The following is a 23215-nucleotide window of genomic DNA, read 5'->3' as shown; positions in this document are numbered from 1 at the left end:
ACATAGAAGCAACGAAAAGCAAAGACAACACGACAGGATAAACGTATTTAGACAACCACTAATAAAACTTCATCCCTGAGGAAGGTCCAAAGCAGAACCAGAACGTCACAGCGAGTAAATTGAGCTTCGTTTAATAAGTAAATAAGACTCTAGAGCCAAAATATGAAATCAGAAGACATTGATTACATTTGGCACCTAGGCCCTATTCAAATGTAATGCTCGATTTGAACTTCTTCCCTGGACTACAATCATCATCAGGATTTGGCATCTGAAGAACTTTAATTTTGCTCGCATCATTGTCTTCTCTTCTGTCTTGTCTTCTGACCTTGTAGGGTAGAGAACTACTTCGGCCTAATCGCCCATTTTGGGCCTATCGAGCAGAAAACACCATATAAACCTACGATTTCGGCGTAAACAAGTCAATTGTGCGTTTGAAATGATACTTTAATCCAAAAGCTACCGAACGAAGTCAACAAGAACGTGGGATATGAATGTTTGCACCCATTATTCTAAAAAACAAAAGTAGCGCTCCGACCGAATCATTTTTTATCTTCTTCCGACAGGCCGAAGTGAATTCAATGGCGCTTCAATGGCGTTTCAATGCATTAGGCCGAGTTTGGGATCTAGAAGTAGTGTTAGATATTTAACAATTTCTCAACAATTTATTACTCTTTATCAAATCTTGCGGTACGTATGGAAAGGTAAATAAATTTAGAAGGCATTTGCTGTAAAAACATTCTCTTTTGTGAAAAATTCAGCTTGAAAAATAGAGGCAAAGAGCGGGTTGTGCTCAGTTGGTTCAAAATTAGATCTAAGCCCTACTTGTAGTCATTTCAAGTTGGACTTTTGAGGTTTTTTGAGCTAGCTCTTTCGAATATCTGTTCTGTGATAATGTGGAGATACTATTGATAATACCCGTTTACCTCTAGAATGACTCTAATGTTGTCCCATGGATGGATCTAACGATAAAATTCCTTTGTTTTTAAATTTTCACTAGATTTCTTTTTGGATAATTTGCAAGGAGGATCTGGGAAGTTCTCCGGGTTACTCGATCAAATTTACATGTGGTTCGTTGTGGTTGCGTCATCGACCCTAGTGACAAATTAATACACGGACGATGAGATCGACTTAAAAATGAGCTGGATTCGACCCAATTTTGCAAAAAGTGGATAGTGAGTAAAGAATTTCTCAATTTCCTCAAAGAAAAACTTCTCGAATATGAAGAAAATCAAGAAAAGATTCGCTAATGGCGGTAAGCTCCAACTCGGATTAACTTTTAATACCGTCCCTGTTTGTATGATCTGAAAAATGTTTGCTCAGAATTATGTTGATTAACTCTGATGTCGACATCAAACCAGCCGGACATTCTTGATCGGGATTTAATCCGAGGATAATACCGGTTGGAGCTTACCACCATAAGTCTATTAGTATGCCTACCAGTGTTGCCAGATATACCGATTTATCGGTATTTATACCGATTTCCGAACTAGATACCGATATTCAGATAAGGATCCTCAGAATACCGATTTTTGAGATTTTATACCGATTTATACCGATTTTTTTTTTAAATAATCAAAATTATTATTGCCTGCCCGTGCTCGAATTTTGGAGAAAATTTTTGTGAGAGACTTGTATCTTTTTGAATACCTCATATTTTTTGAGCCTTCAAAATTCTAAACAATCCTCTCTAAAGTTGCCTTATGCTTGATACTCTTTCGACTAATGTTTGCGTTTCCTCACCGTTTTTGGCTACCCATCAATCGAGAAATAGTCGATGGCTCTTGCCGGTAGTTCCTAGGGAATCAAGAAATATTTTTTTAAATATTATTTAACTTCCGTAAGTTTGTAATCATTTTTAAATTTCCTGAATTTTTCGAATTTCCAACTTTCCCTGGAATTTTCATCCATTTTCTTCAAGGTAAGGACCTTGGAAGCTTCTTCAGCCTTCGCTCGAATGATTCTTCCATCTTCTCCCGCCAGTTTTTTCAACTTTCCCGGAACTCCAAGGATGCTATCAGATTTTTATTGCGGATTCACACTAGCTGCAGAATTCTGAAACTTCAGAAAAGTCCAAACTTTTGTGTAAATTGTAAATTGTGATAAATTAAAGACAGTTTCAATAACTTCTGGTAAAATTCGAAAATCCGGAAATTCCAGAAAAGTCCAGCGAACTCCAGTGAACTTAAGGAAACATCCTAAATATTTTGGAAACTTCATAAGTCCAAAAAACTTCAGAAAAATTTAATGGTTTTCAGGAACTTTAGTGGAGCTCAGAGAACATCAGGACAGATCAATTAATTTCAATGAAATTGCTGAAATTATAAAAGAGTTTCGAGAAACACAGGCAGTTTCTGAAAACTTCAGCAATGTCCTGAGAGGCTCATGCAAATTTAGGAAACGTAAGCGAAGTTACATGAAAATTAGAACATTGTGAGAACATTTTATGAGAAGTTCTATGCCTTTTACTGGCAGTGTCGATAGCTTTTATAAATTAAAAAAATCTGGAAGATCAGAGAACTTCAATGCTGATGTTACAATAAATTCAAGAAAATTGTGAGAGCACTTAAAAATTTCGTAATCTTCAAGAAAGTCCAGAATACCTTAAAAGATGATTAGAGATATTCCGGTAGTCTTATTATAATCAGGGAAGTTCCGAGAGCTTCGAGGATGACCAGAGAACTCCAAAAAATTACAAGAACTTTTAAGGAATTTTGAGGAATTATGGAATATTCCTAAGTGCCTTTCAGGAATGTTCGGAAAATTTCAGGGAAATTGCGGAGTCTTCAGGGATGTTTTGATGAATATCAGGAAAATTTTCTGGATCATTAGAACATCCCCCAGGAATCTCTTTCTTCCGAGATTGTATCCTTGTTTTTTTCGACTGTTCCGTAAGCGCTCTGGCTTCCGACTTTTTTCAGATGTTTCTTTCAATGTACCTAAGGACGTTTCTGCCAGCGTCTCCAGGAAGTTTCTTTCGTCTTCTGCAGGAAGTTCAATTAATTCTCCCAGAAATTTCTTTCGTCTTCTTCTGGAAGTTTGACCATAAGCCAAAGTTTTTTTTTTCGACTTTTATTGGAAGGTTTTTTCGAGCTTCTTCTAGCTTTCCCTGGAAATGGCTACTTCTGGAAATTTACTTCCGCTTTCTGAAACTTTTCTGGCCTTCTTTGGATGTGACATCCGATAGTTTATTTACATTTTCGCCACAAATTTCTCAATACGTGTCTTGGAAGTTTCCCGGATGTTTTCCAGCTTTTCTCGAACTTCTTTCGTATTTCTCTGGATGTTTTTTTCAGCTCTATTCAGAAGCTAATTCAAACTTTCGCGGAGTTTTCTTCCGGAATTTTCCGATCATAGTTCAAAAGCTAAAATTTTGCTTTGAATAACGGCTTGCTCAGTCTTAAAACACTGCAACGACTACGATGTAATCTGCCCGACATTTCGGCCATGGATTGTGGCCTTTTTTAAGTAAAAATATTGTTTGTCGTTATTGTCAATAGTTTAGTCGTCAATGTGGCTAATTTTCCATATTTTGGTTTCATGGAATGATATTTAATTGAAAAAAAACACTACTTGGTCACAATTTTGAACTCCACTTGAAGACAACGGGGCCTACCTTAGCTCAGTCGGTAAAGGCGCAGCTACAAAGCAAGACCATGCTGGAGGTGGCTGGGTTCAATTCCCGGTTCAGTCTAGGAATTTTTCGGGATGGAAAATTTCTCGACTTCCCTGGGCATAGAAGTATGATTGGACTTGCCACACAATTATACCAATGCAAAAATGGTACAGACATCGAAAGCTCTCAATTAATAACTGTGGAAGTGCATCTAGAACACTAAGTTGAGAGCACGCAATAAGCTAATATGCGATATGCAATAGGCTTGAAATGCGAAGAAGAAGAAGAAGAAGAAGAAGACAACGATAATTTTTAAAATTAAAGAGTGTTTTAAGACTGAGAAAGCCGTCAAGCAAAGCAATTTCGCTCAAATCCCAGTCGTCACCATCGATAAAATTTTTTGCTTTGTTTTGTTATGTTTTAAAACAATCTGGCAACGCTGATACCTACTCCTCGACAGAGTAAAATTTTCAACTATATTTGTGAGTAAATCCAACTCAATTTTGAGTTGGTCTTATCGCCCGTGTAGAGCAAATTAATCACGGCCGATAAGACCGACTCAGAGAGAGATGGGCACTTCTCCCCAGCGTTGAGTAACCTACGGTTTTAAAAAATTTCTCATACAACTGTACAGAACCACAGAACCTAAGTGGAGACAACTGGCTTCTTACTTTTTGATCTCTATCTCTATAGATATAGTTATAGATATCTATAGATATCTTTAACTCTGTCTTACGCACTTCAAATCGGCCAATCACGAGCTGGTTCGCGTTTGACAGAAAAGTGGTTCGTTTTCGCCCCCGGGTTACTCAGTGAATGAGTAAAATTTTTATCGATTTTCCAGGTAAACTTCGTGAATATCGGGAAAATCGAGAGACATTTCACTCAGTCTTTAAGTCCACTTTAAGACTGAGTATAATTTTAGTAGATATTCATTAAGTTCAAGCAGTTTTCCCCGGAAAAGTGTGGACAATTTTACTCATTCACTGACTAATCCCACTGTTTTCAATTATGAGTTGATGGCACTCAAATGTTAGCAGTGCTGGCATGGTAAATTTAGAACTGGATACTTACTAGTTTTCTAACGGGTGTTCAATAAAATATGAGATTTTTTTCAGTCATAGCTAGTAAAAAAAAATTACAACGAATTCAGTATTTTTTATTAAAAACATAATGTTTATTCTTCAAAAAAACGTCACTGAATATTGAAGAAGGGGCCCTGGTCAGCCGTACGACGCAACTTAGTCGTGATGCTCTTACAAAAGCGCTGGACGGCACTGACGTCCATCTTCCGGATACAATTCCGGATACAATTCCGGATCCTTGTGGTCAACCGCTTCGTATTCTTGGCCCACCAATTATTTGTGTACACTAGGGCACTGAGGGAGCCGAAAAAATCCTCAATGGGACTGCACTGCTCAAGATACTCCAACGTCTTCTTGGCGTAATGGGAAGATGCCTTGTCTGGCCAGAAGACGTTCTTCCCATCCGCACGATGCTCCTTTAAGAACGGCAGAAGAATTTTCTCAAGACACTCCTCCTGGTACACTTGTTGATTGATGGCCAGACCGCTCGGCTTGAACCACGGCTTTGAAAGCCCTCTGCCCGATATGGCGATATACAGCATAACTTTTTTTTTTTCAAATTTATGCTTAAACTTATTTTACTTCGGGGGGTGTGACCGACTTGTCGCTGGAATAGTAGCTGTCATTTCCTGGAATGTGGGTCTTCGAGAGCGGAAAGTAACTTTCGTCGTCCAGCACGCAGTAGTTCTTCGTCATCCACAGGCACTGCGATTTCACGGTCGCTATCGCCTCGTCCGTGTACTCGGGGGACCGAGTCTTCTTCCGACAGATGATGCTCTCCATCTTGAAGGTTCGTTGAATGAAGGTATGGGAGCAGTGATATTTTCGGCCGGCGTCACGCAAACTCGTTCCATCCTTGTTGTCGAACAGCTTTTTCAACGCTTCCTTCTTCTTCTTCGTCATTATCTTCGCCGGACGGCCGCTACCGGCCTTCCGCTCCACGCTCAGGGATGCCAGGATCCGGTAAACTGTACTCACGAGACCGTTTTCGTCCCGAAAGTGGTCTACCGTAAACTTTTTTCCACGATGACCATGTGTTTCGTAAAACCGTACAACACGCTCACGGAGTGCTTGCTGTTTCGACGCCATCTTCGATTGAACTGACAGAACCCGAGTGAAAAGAAACATGCCACACATTTTTAGGGAGTCCAGAGAGCAATTCTCTTGGAGAGAAAAAAAATTACGCTCTTTACTTTAAAGAAAGGTATTGAAATCATTCTCATTTTTTATTGAACACCCGTTATATGTGTGCTCAAACTTAACCTCAAATCCATGTGCTCTTTTTAAAGAGAATCTGGAGAATTTGGTAATGTATATTGTACACACAATTCAGTTCTCTCTAATTCTCTAGCGTACAGGTAAAGCTTGCCTGCAGTCAGCTTGTCATATCACTTAAAATGTATCGCACACTTAATTTTTTTTTGCCGAGATTCCAACAGCCGAGTAGTTCTGCAATTCATTTTGCTGAGATTCAGTAAAGCAATTGCCGAGACTCAGCTAACATAGAGATATTTTGCAGAGATATCAGCAAAAGTAAATGCCGAGGTAATCGGCTGTTGTGAATTTAACGGAGCTAGATTAAATGTGTGGATTTTCGGATTAACTGTAGATCAAAAGCTACGATGTTTTACGTCAAAGGTTCAGTCTTTGTACTAGACTTTCTTCATGGGGATATAAAGTTTTACCATCTTTCCTTGAGCGCAAAAAGGATTACAATAAAAAAAAACTTGCCCTGATGAAGATCCCAACCCCTGGATCTAAACGTTGGCGATGATAAAACTGTAGTCAGCTATTTTTTTCATATCATGTTCATCATAAATCATATTCAAATCATATTTTTATTAGTTCTTCCGTGAAGTTAACGAGTTCAACAATTGGAGATGCTTAATGTCAAATATCAGACTTAAATTGGACAGTTTATACGATAGATGATGAGATGAAAGTATAGAGTTGATAGTTCCGTTATAATACGGCAGTGTGGATTTTATATAGAAAGTCGAAAGCGAACAAAGGATAATCAACCCGATTCGTACCATCCTCGAAATTGTCCTTTGCTCACTTTTTAGTTTCTGTATACAACTTTCACATTGCCTTACTATAACGCAACTATCAACTCTATACTTTCATTTCATCGTCTATCGTATAAAATGGCCACTTTGAGTCTAACATTTGACGTTAAGCATCCCCAACTATGTAGTTGTTCAAGATATTTAAACTTCCCCGAAAGTCTAGACATCTCTGAAGTTTCCGGTGCTTCTCTTATTGGAACTACCCTAAAGATCTCTGCAGTGCAATATAGTTCTCTACTCTTCTGAAGCTAATTGAAATGCCATGAAATTCATTGATCTGTCCTGAAGTTCCTGCAATTGTTCTACAACTTTCCAATCTTCCTTGAAGAACGTGGAACTTATCTTAAGATCTCTAAACGACCCTGAACTGATCTGGAATTCCTTATAGCTATGATGCTCCTTTAATGTTCAAGAAGTTCTCGGAGCTTCTCCAACGTTCCAACAAATTTTCCTAATATTAATGTAACTTCCCCTAGGACCTCGCAATATTCCTGAAAGTTTTGGAATATTCCAGAAATTCTCAAAATTTTCCATTATTCCTCAGAACTTATTGAAAGTTCCTAGAATTAATTAATGGAACTGCGCTTCACTTCACTTCACTCACTGGAAGGAAGTAATCGGAACATCCCTGAAAATGTTGAATTTGCCTAAAAGTCTCTATACTTTTCTGAAGTTCTCTGGACTTCCCTGAAGATCTTGGAGCTTTGATGAAATGTTTGTAAATTTCCTTAGTTTCCAGGATTTTAAAATCTGTACAATTCCTGCAATTTCCTTGAAGGTAATTGACCTGATGTAAGGTACTCTAATTATCTCCTGAAGTTTTTGTTGATGCCCTGAAATTATTGGCACTGTCATAAAATCATCAAACATCACTGAAAATCTCTGAACTTTTGTAAAGTTTTAAAAATATGAAGACTTCAATACTAAATTTCTTTACAGTTTTGATTTTGGCTTTCTCAGTCTTGTGTAATCCAAATGGACAGCTTTACATTGGTTGTGGACTTTCTGAAGGGTAAAACTTCTACAGTAAGGCCACAATAAACGGCTGAAGCTAACTGTTTGGATTGCTCAAGACTAAGCAATCCAAAATCATAAACCAATGAACATATAAGGCGTAGGTTGTGCGACACTTAAAAAACTTGTCAGGATTTTTCTGGACTTCCCTAAAATTCTCAGAACTTCTTAAAGTTTCTCTTGATTTCCCTTTTTTAAATTAAATTTAATTCTTTAATTAAACTTTCCCAAAAGTCTGGACTTTCCTACAATTATTGATGCTGCCCTTAAAATCCCTGAGTTTCTCTGACTTGGCTTGACTTAGCTTCCCTGAAGTTCTTGATTTTTTTTTAAGTATCCACAGTGTTCCTCAAGTTCTCTTAACACCTCTGAAGTTCAAAGAACTTTTAAAAAGCTCCTACAGTTTTTTTTTATCCGAAGCTGATATGACTTGCCTGAAGTTCACGAAACTATATAAAAATTTTCAAAATTTCCATAGGAAGGGAACTTTACCGAAATCCTCGGTGTTTTCTTTTATTTCTAATCCTCAGAACTTCTTTAAAGTTCCTGAAAAGTTTTAGACCGGCCTCAAGTTCCCTTATTTTTCCTGAAGCTCGTGGAACTTTCCTTAAGTTCTCGTCATTGTTCTGAGAATGTTCCAGGAATTGCCCTGAAACCAATGAAACTACCAGGTATATATCTTAACTTCCCGAAGTTTTCTGCACTTCTGTTTATTGGAGCTTTTAGAATAATCTCTTAGATCTTGAAAGATCCCGCTATTCTGCTGAAATTAATGGAACTGCCTTAAAGTTTTCGAAATACACCTGAACTTCTCGCAAGTTTTCTGATATTCTGATCTGCTCTGAAGTTTTGAGAACTGCCCCCAAAATCACGTAACATCACTTCAGATTTTTAGAAATTTTTTAAAAGTTCATTTTTTCCGAATTTAGTGGAACTGCCCTGAAGCTCTTTCTTCTTCCTTAAAATTCTTAAAATTTCCGTGTAAGGTTTGTACCTACATTAATCCGGACACCTTCAAATTATAGTCGCTATATTCATAGTGTGGCATAGAATCTCAGGAATCAATTGAGCTGTCAAATAGCGGAACAAATCGAGCAAATCACGACCAACAACAGAAAAGAGCACATCAGCTATTGCGAACTTTGGAAACCCTTTTCTCGTGACTCAAGGCTCGTCTACGCAAACTAACACCATCTTTGGGTTGGGGAAAGTTTCCCCTATCTGATGATGCTGATAATTTGCGTTCGAATGGCGAGGATGGTCTAGACGGAAGTGGTTGCCTGGGCACTGATCGAGTAGGGTTTCCATATCTAAAAATATCGAGGTGGTGTACTTGAATACGCGAAATCATACCCTTCGCAACCACTCTAAAAAATAACCATTCCTAACGATATATCTAACCTATCTGCCCCATCCCGTACATTTCTTAATTATTTGAGAAGTTTTGAACTTCCGAAACTGTGACAATCTTAGATGTTTATTGACCGAGCCAAATTCGGCTCAAGTCATTCATGGATCCAAGAATATTGCCCACCTTCCCGTTAGGGAAGTTTACGCACCTCTTGTTCCAATACCCATTCATGCAACATTCAGTATAGTGTAATTCTCCAGCAGAGAACAACCGCTTCGTCGCCCACGTGCTCTCTCTGTCGCTCCTCCCATAAAACGATTCTTGAACAATAAATTATTCTTAACCTTTTTCGGAGGCGCCTACTCCGCCACCGGAAATGAAAGCCATTTCATAACTTGTTCGCTACCAAGCTTTTTTAATCAGCCAAATGTCAACGAGTATGAAAGCAAACTAATCTCAAAATTGGAGAAAAAAAAGTCATCGCCTACTGTAAACACGCAAATCGTGACCTCCTTCATTCTTGTCGGACAATGGCCCAAAGTCAGTTCGTAAATATTCGTGCGAAATGATCTTGCAAACACCAATTCGTTACCTTTCCGCTGGGGAAAATTGTTTGGAGGTGTGCAAATTCCAAAATTAGCAGTCTGGCGAATAAATCGAATAAACAAGCGCAGCTCCGTAGAATGTTTATTATTCTTCCAATAATGCATCAGTATTACAGCGCAGGGAATGCAATTTCGGCGCAAACACGCGCACCGCAATTAGCCAACGACGAGAATAAATACATACTTGCATTTGCGCGTTCGTTAATTGCCACATCGGTGCATTTTGAGTGGGTGGGGTGGCATGAGATCAAACGGGGTAAATTCCTGGCCAATCCAGAACAATAAACCCGTCGATTCCAGTTGTGGGGGATCACGTCTCGGCAGAGTTTTATTGGCCATATTTGGCCATTACGAGGTTCAAAGCACGCGAGCGAGTGAGCGAGCGAAGGTGGACAGGTCGGTTGTTCGACGCTTGAAACAATCAATGGAAACATTCTGGTATAGTACCAGTACCAGCAACAACCATAACCATTTGAAGTCGTGTCCGATCGCTTCACACTGTGCGAATATAATATTTGCGTAGGTGTCGATGGAATTTATTATTCGCGTTTTTGTTTTGAAAATATTCCCACTTGCAAGTTCGCTCAACACTACTCTGCCTGATGTCTACACCCATCAGGGAAGGGAATCTCGTGCGCACAAATGTCACACCTCCCAGAAAGGTTTGCTTGGAAACGCCTTCGGGTTTAGTAGGTTCATTTGGTGCCATGAAATTGATTTTTTTTTAGATACAAAGCAGATGGGAAAATCACTTCGTTAATCCTAATCCTAAACAACTCAAAGCCTACCTTGATGAGCGCTGCCATTCATCGTGATGGTGGTAGGTAGAAGGTGAAAAGGAGGATTTCGGGATTGACATCTGAGCGTGCAAATCTAGGCAAGCGCTGGGAAGGAAAACGAAAAAGAACAAATTGTTTGTCTTGTCAAACTCTTTGTTAATCTAAACGGTGGCGTTGATAGATTTACAAGTGTGAATTTTATCAACTCGTTTTTTAGCGTTTAGCAGTCACATCAACCATTGCCGGTTTGCGATGATAATAAAGGGATTTGAAAAAAATCTATATTTGTTAAAGATTATCGCTCTGAAAAAAAAATGTAGACTGGCATGAAAAGAGCTGAGCTTTTTAATCATCAATTACGAAATGAAATATAACCACACAATGAAAAGCCCTACGAGAGTTAGATTATTTCTCAAAGAATCCTATTTTGAAAATTATTTAAAATAAAATGTTCAGGCTCTTTACCCAAGTAACATTGTTAGTTTTATAAAGGTTTTATAGCATTCTACAAGTCTGAATTGTGGTCTACAGAACCCTCATAAAACCAAAATTGTTACTTGGGTATGGACATTGAGGTAATTGCACATTCGTAATCGGTATTACAAATGGAATCATCCATCAATTTTGGAGCACTGGAACTATATTAGAAGAGTGTAATTACATTAGCAAAAATCGCCATCTTAGCACCCCTTGGTGGTACGCTGTATGGCTGTGAGCTGTCAATTTGATAGTTTTGTGTCAAACCGTGTACTGATTATTCTGCTTTAAATCTTTATTTAAAAATCGATGGTCAGTTCCCATATCAATATAGAGCTGGAATCACGCAAATCAACATCACCATTAGGTAGGGTAAGACTTCCTCTACCTGACGATAATGTAAGTTTGCGTGGACGTACCTTGAATTCCTAAAAATCATCCAGAGAAGTCAAAGACAAAACCTGTAACGCCTAATTCCAGCTCTATCTAGATATGTTTAAATCTAACATACCATGTACTTTAAGGCAACATTGGGGGTGCGATTTCAAAAACCAAAATCGGTTGCGGCATGAAAGTGGTCTGTTTTTGATCCAGAGATGATGGATTATAATTTTTAATACGCCAATCGATATGATTTTTTTCTACGAATCTGTTAAAATTAAGACTTTATCATTTTTCAACCTGTCACTATTGAAAATTTAACGGATGTGCAACTGTTCCTATGATAATAAAAATTGCGAAAAGCGATTTCCCTGACACAGATTTTAAAGTGGAAAACGCCATTTTAGAAAAATTATCCGCGGGTCATAGTGAAAAATTATGCAAAGTTTCATGGAATTCGGAGAGGTTAAAGTTTGATTGGATCGTCAGCTGGTGTGGAACTGCTCTATACCTTAGAATGACACTCATTCTTCAGAACAAAACAGAACCGAATGGATAATGTTTTTGGATTTCAAACTTTTAACCTTTCAACCTTTTGTCCCTTCTGATAGGGCTGAGCAGATATCGAGAATATCGATAATATTGCCGCACAATTATACTGGTACTGGCTTAAAAAGCTCTCTATTAACTAGTGCTCCGGCGCAAAACCCCAATTGGGACGTAATATAGCCAAAAACATAAACATAATTGGATCGTTAGAAAATTATTACCGTTGAACCAAACTGCCGTTATACGCATAAAAGACCCACAACTAGAGCTTCCATCCCGGAGGAACTTCTATATGTCGCCGACTTCGCTCTTGGCTTCCATAGTTCTCTCTCTCTCTCTCTCTCTCTCTCTGTGTGTGTTATTTTCTAACCATTTCTTACGTTTACAGGTATACATTACCATTACCCGTTAGTATGTAATGCATGCAATCCTAAAGAAGTTTTTACAAATACATTCATGAGAGACATCATCCACCCTAATCATCATGATCTGCATGAACTATTGTGAAATTTGGTTGACAAACATAACATCACGTTGCATCAGGAATCTTTTTAGAAGTCAAGAGCCATTCATTTGATTTCAGAGAACTTCCTAGAAGTTCGTGGAACTTCGTAAAAGTTCAGGGACTGTTATAGAACTTAAAGGAATTTCAGGATACGTGGAAGTTTACCCAAGTAACAATTTTGGTTTTATGAGGGTTCTGTAGATCGTGATTAAGACTTGTATAATGCTATAAAATCTCTATAAAACTTGAAATGCTACTTGGGTAGGGAGCTTCTTTTAGAAGAGAATATTTTCTAGAAGTTCAGTAGAAGTACAGCAAATAGGATTTCAGCTAACTCTGAGAATGCGAACTTTGTATAACTTCCGTGAACTTCGTAGAAGTGCAGAGAAGGTTGTTGAACTTCAGCGTAGAAATTCAGGAAATTCAAGAGAAATTTGGAGAAATTCACAGAGCTTCAGAGAATTTCGTATGAAATCAGAAAGCTTTGTTAAAATTCGGGAAAACTTCATAGAAGTGGGAACTTCTGTTTGGGGAACTTTGTTGAAATTTACGGAGCCTTGCTTTATTTCAGAAAACTTCATAAAAATGTTCTGGGACCTTCTCCTAATAACAGGGCACTTCGTTAATGGTTTTCGTTAGTTTATGGAATTCCGTAAAACTTCACGAAACTTCGCAGAAAATCATCGGAAAAATCCTAAAAGTTTAAGAAACTTTTTAAAAGTGCGGTGAACTTTGTAGAAGTTTATTGCAGGGAATTTTGTAAAAAGATCAAGACATTTTCTAGAAGTTCGGCAAAATTTGCAGAGGTTGAGAAAATTTCGTTGAAGCTCAGAAAATTTCGTAGCTGTTTAGGGAACTGTGTAACTTTGGGAGCTTCGTTTCGCCAATATGTTCAGGAAAGTTCCTAGAAAAAGGTTCAGGTTCATTCCAGAATTATGAATCATAATAAGTTCAAAGACCTTTTTAGAAGCTTAGAATTTTTGTTTTATAAGTTAAGCCAACTTTGTAGATGGCTACGGAACATTGTATGAATTATTTGAAATTCGTGCAAGTTCAGCAAACTGGGCAAAAATTTAGCTGTAACTATCGAAAAGCCAATTTAGTTGTAACTATGCATGTTAGCTATGGAAAAATCTTTGAAGTACTGGGAACTTCGTAGAAGTTGGCGAAAAATCCCAGGAGCTCGTCGAACATTTCACATATTCTGGGAACTTTTTAGAGCCTTTGACTATGTTTAAGTTCAAGAAACTTCTTGAAAATCTGCAACTGTTCAAAAATTCAAAAGACGTCTTTCAGACATCCTTTCAAGACGGAAGTTTGATTATAAAGTATTTAAAGGATATACAGCCAGTCGGAGATTTAAAGCCTTCTGGATATTTCTCAAGACTTCAGGTAAGGGTTCCTTTGTTTTTCGGAATTATGAAATCATTAGATGATATAATGATATGTTGTACTTGTAAATAACAAGAAGAGGGTGTAAAGTGTGTGTTTGTTTCATAAAACCTGTCAATTCCGCTTTCAGAGCGTCACAATCAGCGATCTTATGATTCGTGAGCGTTCACTCAGAGTGAGTACTCATGAATCGTGAAATCGCTTATTGTGACGCACTGAAAGCAATATTGACAGGTTTTATGTGCCAAACACATACTTCACGACCTATTCTTGTAACTTACAAGTTCTAATTACCATCTAATGATTTCATAATTCCGAAAAACAATCTTTTATAGCAAGTGAGTGGAGCAACCCTGCTTCAGGTTTATCAATTATAATTCTTAAGATATTCAACTATTCATGAAATTCAAATTACATCTCCAGATAGTCTCTAAAGATTGCTGGTTGATCAGATATTAGTAAATAAAGGTTTGTCAGGAAATCTGAAGAACTTAAACTGGTCAAAATTCAATTGGCTCTCTCAAGATGGTATATCGGTCCGAAAGTACTTAAAAGATCTCCAGCTGAACGAAGATTTAAAATATGAAGTCAAAAACTTCATTTATTTATCAAAAATTTTCATATGCCAGATTAAAGTTAAAAGAATCCATTAGAAGTCTTCTTCAACTTCAGCATGTCTTCAAACAACTTCACAAATCATGAAATGTCTGCATGAAAAAAATATCTTCACAAAATGTGAATCATACGACTATTATAAAATAATTTACCATCTTTATACACTTTCCGAGATCCCGGAATTTTCCGAGAAATCAAATAAATTTTTTACCGAATCCCGGGAAGGTGGAAACCGCCTGCAAACGGAAGCTCTACCCTCGACCCATAAGGATAGCATCGAACATGGTATAATTATGCGTATAACGGCAGCAAAGTTTAAAATACAAATATCGGACATCGAGCCAATATCGATAATTTGAAATCCTATACGATACCGACAGTTAAACCAAACTACATCGCGATAACAATAAACATTTGTTTTGCACAGTCGAACCTTTCAACCTTTTGTACTTTCAACCTGTCGTACTTTAAACCTTTTGTCATAGGTTCATTCAATGGAGGAATCAATGACAAAAGGACGAAAGACAAAAGGTCGACAGTTGACTCAGCTATTTGCGACGCCACCTGATCCAAAAGTGCTGCAATTTTTGTTGCATCAGCTGGTAACGGTTCAGAATTCAGGATCTGGGAGGGCCTGCAGTGAAGAACCGGACAAAAAATGTACTGGTGTCAAAGGTTCCAAATCGTTTGGATCATCCGACATCGATGTCAACGGACGGGAATTCCGACAGGCCTCAACCTGTGTAAGTAGTGTGGAAAAATCTTCCGATGACGCTGGGTTCTCTCCTATCACCTTGATGAGATGGTTCTTAGCTGACCGGACTGCTGCCTCCCAGAGTCCTCCGAAATGTGACGCGCTAGGTGGGTTAAAGTGCCACTGAATTCCGTCCTTACAGCCAGTTCACTAGTGACACGGTCACAATGGGTACGATCGCTCAGCAAACTGTATAGTTCTGCTAGCTTGTTCCGGGCACCGACGAAGTTCGTACCGTTGTCGGAATAGATGTCCAAACACTTTCCTCTCCGTGAAACGAACCGTCGCAAGGCTTGCAAAAAACGATCCATCGAAAGATCGGAGACCAGTTCCAGGTGTACTGCTTTGGTACAGAGGCAAATGAACACCGATACGTAGGCCTTCACTGCAGCTCGTCTGGGGGCTGGTCGGATGTAGACAGGGACAAATAATCTACTCCTGTTTTCATGAACGGACGTGAAACAGTGACGCGGGATGACGGCAATTCACCCATGAACTGCTGCATTGTGGACGGTTTCGTTCGGAATCATTTCACGCTACATTTCTTCCACCGAGTGACCAGATTTGCATCCGGACTGCTCCCAGTAGCAGTTGCGGACCAGCATGTAGTAATCGCTAGTGAAAGCAACCATTCCTCTGCGAAGACCTCTCGTTGGACGTTACGGAGCACAGCGATTTCAGCACCTTTGAGTTCAGCAGTGTTGGGGAATTCATTTGCGGGATGACTTGCTGCTGGTATTCGTAGGAGTTTCATGAGTCGAAGCCAGTATGCTGTTCGCCGAACCAAGTCAGAATACGATTCGAACTTGCTGAGGTACAGTTCGTTGAATTCTGCTACGGATGATACAGTGCACGCAACTACGGTGCGACGCCTCTCTTCCTCTCCTCCTTCTGATATTTCTTCGACAGCACCAAGCAGGCCATGCTTCTGGAGCTTCCTTCAGCCAATGCGGACCTTCTCACCAAAGTTGATTGTCGAAGATATCTTCGGGTGACACTCCACGCGATATTAGGTCCGCTGGGTTGTCTGTACCAGGCACGTGTCTCCATTGCCATCCCTGCGTTAGCGTTTGAATTTTTGTCACCCTGTTGGCAACGAACGTGGTCCATGTTGCTGGCGTAGATTCGATCCAACGCAGCACACATGTTGAATCTGTCCAGAAGAAAGTCTGAACCGCTAACCGAGTAGAATCCTTGACCTTTTCGTATAACTGGGACGATAAGACCGCACCACAGAGCAACAGAGTGGAGCCACCTTGGATCGGGATGATAAGAGTCGAACCTTGATTGTTCCGCTGGAATCCTGACTTCGTAGGTAGACGCAACCACCATACGCCTTATTCGAAGCGTCTGAAAAGCAGTGTATATCCACTAGTACTGCCTTGGGAATGATGACACAGCGATCGACCTATCGACTTATTTAATTGTAGTCTGTTTAACAATAATTTCCGGGAAAAACTGAACGACAAAGTCCCTGACGAATTTCCTTAGGTTCACTTTTTTTTGACCTGAATATTCACCGAAAGCGAATTATTCCCACTTCTATCAATTTCTATATGGGGATGTTTATCACTTCCTACCAGCGGAACAGCGCCATCTCTGTGGAAAACGGCCGGACGATATGATTAATTGAACCAAACTACAGCGCGATAACAATAAACCTTTATTTTGCACAGTCGAACCTTTCGACCATTTGACTAGTCGACTTTTTGTACTTTCAACCTGCTGTTCTTTTAATATTTTGTCATAGATTCCTTCAATGGACATAAGGTCGAAGGACAAACAGTGTAAGGAACAAAGGGTTTAATGGACAAAAGGTCGGAGGACCAAAGGGTTGAATGGACAAAAGGTGGGATGGACAAAAGGTGGGATGGACAAAAGGTAGAATTAAATGTAAAGGTCTAATAGACCTAAAACGAATGGACAGAAGTTCGAATGGACAATACGTTTTATGGAATGTATAGAATCTTTATCTTTCAAAGAACTGTTCATGTTATAAAGAAGAAAGTTTACTTTTATCAGTCAAAGAACTGCTCATATTATCCAGCTTTCCACGCACAATCATGGTGACCTGCATGTTTCTTAAAATGCATACTTCACTGTAGTTTGTGATAATAACTGAAGGTTACCTGTAGTTTTTTTTTTTTTTTTTGAAGGAGTCAGCTTCAATATTAGGAAATAACATTTTAGCTTTTGCAGTTGAAATGTTCAACTATTTTTATCTGTCCAAGAACTACTTATGTTATATAGAAGGAGTCATCTCCAAGAGTGAGAAATAACTTTCGAGTATTTCAGTTAGGTTACTCAAATTACTTGCAGGAAAAGTTCGTGAAAACTCACTACGACTCGTGAACTTTTCCCTTTCGAACCTTTTCTGGTTCAGCGATATTACCTTTTTGAGCCACTAAAAGTAAATCAACCTTTCATTCGACCTTTTGACCATTCGACCTTTTGGTCAGTCGACCTTTGGTCAATTCGACCTTTTGTTAATTCAATCTTTTGTCCCTTTAAATTTAATTCGACCTTTTGGGTCCCTTCAAATTACATTCAACCGTTTGTACATTTGGCCTTTTGTCATTAAACCTTTTGTCTTTCGACCTTTTGTCTATGCGACCTTTTGTCTATGCGACCTTCTGTCCTTCAACTTTTTGTGCTACAACCCTTCAAACTACATATTTATATATAGCTTTGGAACAAAACCATCGTACCAACCGAATGATTGATTCTTCTATGGTGAAATGATAGATATATTTCTCGAGCAAATATTCATATCGACCTCGGAAGTGTTTTTGTAAGTGAGTAAGCCTACTTGTCGGATTGAAAACTAGTTAGAACCAAATCGACTTCGGTTAGGCATCTTGATGTCAGTTGTCACCAGGGCCCCACAAAGTCACTTTCAATCGAAGATCATCAAGTGACGATGAAGCTGTAAACCATCACTTTCAATTGAAACCCGTTCTGCCTTCTCTTCGATCAGATCCCCGTCAACATCAACAGAACAACGGCGCCGGTGGTGTAGTGGTAAGCGTGATTACCTCTCACCCCAGCAGGCCTGGGTTCAATCGCAGTCGGCGCCGCCGGGATGTTCTGAAGCATAACATCTCTGATCACGCAAGGGAAGTAAAGCCGTTGGTCCCCGGTTCATGAGTTTGATGGGTCGATAGGTAGGGTCCAAGTGTGGGAGCTGCCTTTCTGGCGCGTCGGTAGCATTGGTGCTCAGCACGGAAAACAAGATCGACGGAAAACAAACCAAAGGAAAAAAAAAAAAAAAACATCAACAGTACCACTTTCGATCAGTTTTCTGACTCGTGTTCATTTCTTCTGTCATTGTAAAATGAACTTACTTTTGCATTGAAGCGAAGCTGTCCGATCCAAATTCGCGCAGTTTTTATGACTTTTGTTGATTGTTCACTCGGTTCATTTAAGCGTATGCGCATAGATCTGTGCACGTGGATGTTGAATTTATCATTTTCGGGTGGTTTGTTTACCCAACAATATGGGTATTTTTTTAATCGGGGTGACGTCTAGAGATCGAAACTTGATATGCGACACCATATTGAAACCCAAGATGGCGGCTTCCACTTTAATAAAAAGTGGGAAATACTATAAAATACCTACCAATAGAGGTATTTTTGGAATCGGGGTGACGTCTAGAAATCGAAACTTGATATGCGACACCATATTGAAACCCAAGATGGCGGTTTCCACTTTAATAAAAAGTGGGAAATACTGTAAAATACCTACCAATAGAGGTATTTTTGGAATCGGGATGATGTCTAGAGCATCCTCTCAAAATCGATATCCGACGCCATTTTGAAATCGAAGATGGTGGCTTCCGACTTAATAAAAAGTGGAAATACAGTCAAATACACATCAATATTGATATTTTTGTAATCAGTATGAAGTCTACAGATCAAAAATTGATATGTGACGCCATTTAGAAATCCAAGATGGCGGCTTCCAATTTAAAAAAAAATGGGAAATATTGTCATACCCATCAATATAGGAATTTTTGGAATCGGGATAGTTTCTAGAGGCAGGAAATCGATATCCGACGCCATTTTGAAATCGAAGATGGTGGCTTCCGACTTAATAAAAAGTGGAAATACAGTCAAATACACATCAATATTGATATTTTTGTAATCAGTATGAAGTCTACAGATCAAAAATTGATATGTGACGCCATTTAGAAATCCAAGATGGCGGCTTCCAATTTAAAAAAAATGGGAAATATTGTCATACCCATCAATATAGGAATTTTTGGAATCGGGATAGTTTCTAGAGGCAGGAAATCGATATCCGACGCCATTTTGAAATCCAAGACGGCGACTTTAGATTTACGGAAAAGTGTCAAATACACTAAAATAAGGTTATTTTCAGAACGGGGATGAGACGTAGATGCTGAAAATTGATGGCACGCCGTCTTTAAATCCAAAATGGCGGCTTTGGTTCAGAGAAACTGTGAAATACTGCCAAATACCGATCAATGCGGGTTTTTTTTTTTATCTGGGTGACATCTAGAAGCCAAAAACCGATCTCCGACGCCATCTTGAAAGTCAATATGGTGGCGTCCAATTTCAGATGCCCTGCAAATGGCATCGAATATCGATTTTAAGCATCTACGCGTCGTCTCCGTTCCGAAAAATACCCTGATATTAGGGTATTTGACACTTTTTATGAAACATGATGGTCGCCATGTTAGATTCCAAAATGGCATCGGATATCGATTTTCGGCATCTGCAGGGCTACGTAGACAGTTTTTTGGGATAATTGAACCCCTTCCCTGCGTATACAACAAATAGACATTTTTTTAATTTGTATAGGCCGTAGATAATTGCCAACCCCCTCCCTCCCTAAACTGTCTACGTAGTTTATGAGCAGCCCCTACACGTTGTCCCCCTTCCGAAAATACCCAAATTGTAGGGTATTTGATGCTTTCTGAACCCTGATGCCCGCCGTATTGGATTCCAAAATGGTATCTGATACCGATTTTCGGCATCTACGCGTTATTCCCGTTCAGAGAATAACCATATTGTAGGGTATTTGACACTTTTTCTGAAACCCGATGGCCACCATATTGGAGTCCAACATAGCGTCGGATATCGATTTTCGGCATCCACGCGTTGTCCCCGTTCCGGAAATACCCATATCTTAGTATTTTACACGTTTTATGAAACTTGATGGCCACCATCTTGGATTCCAAAATGGCATCGAATATCGATTTTTGGCATCTGACGCGTAGCCGTTCCAAAAAAAATTCCCATTCCAAAAATACCCATATTGTAGGGTATTTGACACTTTCTGAATCCTGATGGCCGCCATATTGGAGTCCAACATAGCGTCGGATATCGATTTTTGAAATCTAAGCGTTGTCCCCGTTCCGGAAATACCCATATTTTAGGGTATTTGACACTTCCGAAAATCAATGGTCACTATTTTGAATTCCAAAATGGTGTCGGATAGCGATTTTTGGTACCTTGGTGTCGTCCCCGTTCCGAAAATACCCATATTGTAGGGCATTTGAGACTTTTCCTGACCCCTATGGCCGCCATCTTGGACTCCAGAATGGCCTCGTTAATTTAATGTTCGTTTAATATAAAATAATATATTATTATTTACTACATATCATCCGGATGCCATCCCTATAGGCAACCGATATTGTGCGTATACTAAATTTTGATGCTTGACGACGCGATGCGTGACAAGTCGAATGAGCCCGAATTGAAGTGAAAGTGGAAAAAACGAAGGAAGCAGTTTTCGAGTCATTCATTGCGTCAATTGAAGCAAGTCTTTGCTTCAAATGAAATGAACTGAAACACTTGACGAACGAAACAAGCGAAAGTCAAGTAATGTTTGAAAGGAGGAATGTCATCGTGACAAGAAACACAGTGACTTACACGAAAATGATATTGCTCGAAATGAAGCGATTCTGCGGAGAGTTCATTTTCTTTTCTTTGTTTCGAAAATGCATAGCCCTGGTTGTGACAACTGTTAAACTTTCCGCTTCCGCCCACATTGCGTTTGGGCCTTTAGCTTGCGTAGACAAGCTATCAGTTTCGATAAATTGACGTTGATTGGCTTCAAACGTACTTACGATGATGTTCATGTTTTTTGCTCGATGAGACGAAATTAGGCACAGGGTTTATGTTTTTCTCAGAATTCTGGTCTGCAGAATTTTCAACAATTCTGGGCTTAGAGAGACTTCACGAATTGTGGACTTTGAACTAAAAATATTGAATTGTATATATTCTATAATTATATGATTTTATTCTTCTCGGGGATTTTTTGAAGAATTATTGATTTTAGATAATTTTATTTGAACACAAAGATATTCCATTCAAAATCATGGTTTTCTTAAAAACACGATTTTTTTCATGTCGAACAATGGAACATTGAGAAGGATAAAAACAATTCATTATTTTTCATTGGAAAAATTTAAAATCTAGGACCTCCTAGTAGACTGATGTTTTTGCTATTGCAGCCCACTGCATCCCATACTACGAAAGACAACTTTTCAATTTAAATCATAAAATTAAGCACATCACCTCCGAAAATAAAAATTAAGAACATGTAGATCCACGAAACCAAACTCCCATTCACCACCCAGTACTGATTAAACAGAAGAGAGAAAAAAAAACCTGTTCTCCCACTCGATCGCTCCTTGATTTCTTGATGATGTTGATTGTTGTTTGCAGATCACTTCCAGAAAACCCGTCAGCAGAGCGCAGAGAACACATCGATCGGGTCTCAAACATAAAGATTCAGGGTCATTATAAAAATTTGCATCCGCAGCCGCCGCAGCCTGAAATTCAACAATGCAATAAACGTCTTTATAAATTTCGAACCAAACAGGTTATGCTCCCCAGCGTACACTTCTTATAACGGAGCAGGGCGCGCAAATTGCACTTTAAGGTGACAGTCTGCTGCGCAAATCTCGCGACTCCAACGGGCAACCGTTGAAGGTGAGAGGTGGGATTGAGTTCATTAAACCGCACATGGATTCCGGTTTTTACGCTCTGGTTTTTACTTCAATCGTCAAGTGCCGAATGATAATTTCGGTCCACTAATGACTTCATTCGCGTTTTGCGATTCGCGATTATCCGGATTTTTATCGGATTCTTAAGGTGAAGAAATCTCAGATTCGATCCACTTTCTATTGGCTTCTTTTTTTCCCTCGGTAGCTCAAAAGTGATCACCAGTTAGATCCGGATCGGTACTGTCCATCGATCGCGTAGGAAACTTTCAACGAGCCCAACGACATCGATTGTTCGTGGAAACATTCCCGCGAAGGCTTCCCTTAAAATGGCTATTGATGTCAGTATGGGGAGCACACTTCCCATTATGGATCACTCTTTGCTTCGACAGATAAGCGAAGGAAAGCGGGCCCGAACCTCTCATCAAGGTGTATGAGAGGTCCATAAAAATAGCCAGCGAGAGCTTTCCTACAAGGAAAAATATGTGAAAACATGTTTACCTTCTATGATGAAAAGTGTCGTTCGTGTTGCCAACGGCGACGAATACGACGACGGTCGTCGTTGATTGGTTGCTTGGATGTGGGATGAAGCGAATGTGAAAATTTCGCCTACTTCGATCACAATGTTTCCAAAAAAAAATGGCAAGTGGAAATGTTCAAATAAACCGCAAACCAGAACCAAAGTTATACGAGCAACCGCTGTCGCCCATGTAAATCATCCGTGATCAAGCGCAGAAATACAGTTTGTTCTACGATCGCACGCCATCATCGTGATCCAAATTTGACAGGTGCCAATGACGGAAAAGCTTAATCCAATCCGTCATACACACATACACACGTGCCCACAGTCAAAATTTCGTTCGAATGACCTTGGCCTTGTTGCCAACCTTAGTTACCTGTGGAAAATCTCGTTGCCAAGGTGATAAATCACTCATGCTTGGCGTTCGAGACGACAGTAATGATCGCTCTCATTCGGAAAAAAGAGACCCTAAATTTCTATAATAACATCAGCAAACGCCCAAGTAAACAGTTTGTTTATTCCGATGCATGTTT

At 39.3% G+C, this 23215-nt stretch overlaps 1 protein-coding gene across 9 annotated transcripts in view; it reads left to right on the top strand.

Annotated features, from left to right (window-relative positions):
• by (blistery) overlaps positions 1-23215 on the top strand; it is an 854610-nt gene that overhangs the window by 763410 nt on the left and 67985 nt on the right. The gene's annotated exons all lie outside the window — the stretch shown is intronic.

Source organism: Ochlerotatus camptorhynchus, unplaced genomic scaffold (assembly GCF_037179485.1).
Source record: "Ochlerotatus camptorhynchus isolate MF236.1 unplaced genomic scaffold, CSIRO-AGI_Acam_v1.1 ptg000062l, whole genome shotgun sequence".
NCBI classification, from domain to species: Eukaryota; Metazoa; Arthropoda; class Insecta; order Diptera; family Culicidae; genus Ochlerotatus; species Ochlerotatus camptorhynchus.
The sequence above is the reverse complement of the archived record's forward strand: the minus strand, read 5'-3'. Positions and strand labels throughout refer to the sequence as shown.